This window comes from Nansenia antarctica, assembly GCF_963989245.1.
Source record: "Nansenia antarctica genome assembly, chromosome: 2".
In the NCBI taxonomy this organism is placed as follows: Eukaryota; Metazoa; Chordata; class Actinopteri; order Argentiniformes; family Microstomatidae; genus Nansenia; species Nansenia antarctica.
Genome location: NC_137675.1, coordinates 83,971,542 through 83,975,400, shown reverse-complemented (window position 1 = coordinate 83,975,400; position 3,859 = coordinate 83,971,542).

The window sequence follows — 3,859 nt, the reverse complement described above, 5'->3', positions numbered from 1 at the left end:
TACCCAGAAGCCCCTGTAGTGAGCCCCAGTGTGCGTTAGGTCCCCATATACTGAGACACGTGTCCTATACAGTCCCTTGAGATTACTCAATCTAGATTAAGAGGAGGGGGGTGGGGGGGGGGAGTGGTGGCGGGGGTCTTCGATAGAAGATTATTTAATGTGCTGGATATGCAGAGGCAGCAGAATAGGGGGTTACTTGCACACACAGCGATATTATGGGTGTCCCACCCTCCACTGCCACTCCCCCTGCAATGCCTAATCAACTAATCGTGTTAGCTGTCCGATCGCGATCATAACCACAAAGGACCACAATGTAAATACTGTATGTCAGTATAGCCTTTACTGTGTTTTTAATCCTTCATAATTGGATTGTTATTGTGTGTGTGTGTGTGTTGTTGCACTGAGAAACAACTCGATGTGTATTTTACATTTGTCAAATAAAGTCAATCATTCATTCATTCATTCATTCATCCTTTCATCAATCTATCCATTCATTCATCCATTCATTCATCCATTCATGCATTCATCCATGCCCTTGGGAAGACAGAGAAATGACAGTTCTGGTGCTGATCGCAACAAATTCAAAGATGGCGGACGTGGACAGTGTAGTGTTCTGCAAACGACCTTCTGTGTCCGTGCAGGGGAGTGTGTCCATACCGTTGCCGTGGAGATCCGATGCACAGACTAGGTGGTGGCTACAGGTATGGTGTGTTCAGGTGGTGACAGACAGGTGATCCAGGTATCGTCCAGGTACAGATGTCTGTGAGCAGCTCCACAGGTATCCCAGATGATACACCTCACGTTGGGTCAGATCCCAGAACGTTCAGGCGGTGTAGACAGTTGCATAGAACTGGAATATAGAACTTGGATGCAATTCTGGATTTTTCTTTAGTGGCGTGGATGGAATACACCCAGCCCAGGTTACATGGTTGTCAGTGTGTTTCAAGCTAGGTTAGCGCCCTCTTTAACAGGACCCTGTTGTCTCCTTCAGAGAGAAAACAACTAGATCATGTGATCTGTGACAACCATACCGTACCACACTGATATGAGGACGACAACGGGCTCTATAGTATCCATTATTCTACACATCCATCACTCTCTCTGTGTTCTCAACAGTCCAGGGGACACCAGGGGAGGCTGCTGGGGGTAGACATCGGAGCACGGGATCATTATGATGCCTGGAACAGAACGAGGGAATGGTACCAAACATGTAAAGCTGTCCTCCCCGCTGTCTACCTCTCCCCCAGCCTCTCCTGGTCTGTACTGTCTCCCTCTCCCCCAGCCTCCCCCAGTCTCTCCTGGTCTGTACTGTCTCCCTCTCCCCCAGCCTCCCCTGGTCTGTACTGTCTCCCTCTCCCCCAGCCTCCCCCAGCCTCTCCTGGTCTGTACTGTCTCCCTCTCCCCCAGCCTCTCCTGGTCTGTACTGTCTCCCTCTCCCCCAGTCTCCCCAGCCTCTCCTGGTCTGTACTGTCTCCCTCTCCCCCAGCCTCTCCTGGTCTGTACTGTCTCCCTCTCCCCCAGCCTCTCCTGGTCTGTACTGTCTCCCTCTCCCCCAGCCTCCCCAGCCTCTCCTGGTCTGTACTGTCTCCCTCTCCCCCAGTCTCTCCTGGTCTGTACTGTCTCCCTCTCCCCCAGCCTCCCCCAGCCTCTCCTGGTCTGTACTGTCTCCCTCTCCCCCAGCCTCCCCAGCCTCTCCTGGTCTGTACTGTCTCCCTCTCCCCCAGCCTCTCCTGGTCTGTACTGTCTCCCTCTCCCCCAGCCTCCCCCAGTCTCTCCTGGTCTGTACTGTCTACCTCTCCCCCAGCCTCCCCCAGCCTCTCCTGGTCTGTACTGTCTACCTCTCCCCCAGCCTCTCCTGGTCTGTACTGTCTCCCTCTCCCCCAGCCTCCCCCAGTCTCTCCTGGTCTGTACTGTCTCCCTCTCCCCCAGCCTCCCCCAGCCTCTCCTGGTCTGTACTGTCTCCCTCTCCCCCAGCCTCTCCTGGTCTGTACTGTCTCCCTCTCCCCCAGCCTCCCCCAGCCTCTCCTGGTCTGTACTGTCTCCCTCTCCCCCAGCCTCTCCTGGTCTGTACTGTCTCCCTCTCCCCCAGCCTCCCCCAGCCTCTCCTGGTCTGTACTGTCTCCCTCTCCCCCAGTCTCTCCTGGTCTGTACTGTCTCCCTCTCCCCCAGCCTCTCCTGGTCTGTACTGTCTCCCCCAGCCTCCCCCAGTCTCTCCTGGTCTGTACTGTCTCCCTCTCCCCCAGCCTCTCCTGGTCTGTACTGTCTCCCTCTCCCCCAGTCTCTCCTGGTCTGTACTGTCTCCCTCTCCCCCAGCCTCTCCTGGTCTGTACTGTCTCCCCCAGCCTCCCCCAGCCTCTCCTGGTCTGTACTGTCTCCCTCTCCCCCAGTCTCTCCTGGTCTGTACTGTCTCCCTCTCCCCCAGCCTCCCCCAGCCTCTCCTGGTCTGTACTGTCTCCCTCTCCCCCAGTCTCTCCTGGTCTGTACTGTCTCCCTCTCCCCCAGCCTCCCCTGGTCTGTACTGTCTCCCTCTCCCCCAGCCTCCCCCAGCCTCTCCTGGTCTGTACTGTCTACCTCTCCCCCAGTCTCTCCTGGTCTGTACTGTTTACATGAATGTGCATCTCTCCCCCCCCAGGTCTTTGTACTGCGTCTGTTGAATTGAACAATACAGCATAACAACCTCTCTCGGCTATTTACATTGACGCATTGAAATCATGTTTACCATCTTTTTCCTCTCTCGGGTACAACGGCACATCGTGACATAAAAGGAGACAAAGGTACGTATGTAACGCAGCTCCTAAGTGCCTCAACTGATCTATTGTGCCTGCCAATGGCCCCTGGTCCTAGCATAGATTTCTTTTTTCGTATGTATGATGACTATAGATGATTCACTTACTTAGACAAATGAATCTTGTTTTTAACCCTATTTAACCCTAAACCCTAAGTCGCTTTGGATAAAGGCGTCTGGTAAACGCCGAAAATGTAAATAGAACACTGCATTGTGTTTGTTTACAATTGCGTTGTTTACAAACACTGGAGTGAAACTAGTTCACGCGTTGGATCCTGATAGGTTAAGACAGTTGAACTAAGTTCATGAGTTCATTCATAAGTGATAATGTTCTTCAAGAATCAATGGTTATGTGCGATAGATTTCAAAGTAAAAAAAAATGTATCTAACAATTACAGTGTCTCTGAGCTCTTCTAGGGGGTAATTCCATCAATGTCGTTAAAGGAAAATCCAGGTTTATTCTGATAAGTCTCGCAAGAGTTATCAAAAATAAGCCTGGGTTTTCCTTGAGCGAGGTTGATGGAATACCCACCCTGATCTGAAGCTAATCAATCTACTGTGTCTGCTTCTGTTGCCACGGTCACCACCGCTGGGATAACTTACAACTCTTTAGTCAAGTCATCTTTATTTATTAAAAACATTTAAAACAACTTGCACTGACCAAAGTGCTGTACATGGATTAAAACGACAATAACGGCAATAAAATCACAATATATACAATCACAATGACATAAGCATATAAAGACATACATGGAGAATACATAAAGAACTCTAACGGGCACAAATCAAAAGCCACATTAGCGAAACGCTAAAGAATAGAAGTGTGTTTTACCTGCACAGCAGGGGAGGCCCGCTGAGGTAGAAATCGGAGGACAGGCTCATTGGAATGCATGGCATGGAATAAAGAACGGTGTCAAACATGTGTTAGATACATTACATTTACATTTTTGGCATTTAGCAGATGCCTTATTCCAAAGCGACTTACAATCAATACATTTGACTAAGCAAGTGAATCATCAATCCACCAGTCGTAGCAGGAAGAGTAATCCAGCTCTGGCAGTCTCAGTGATAGAA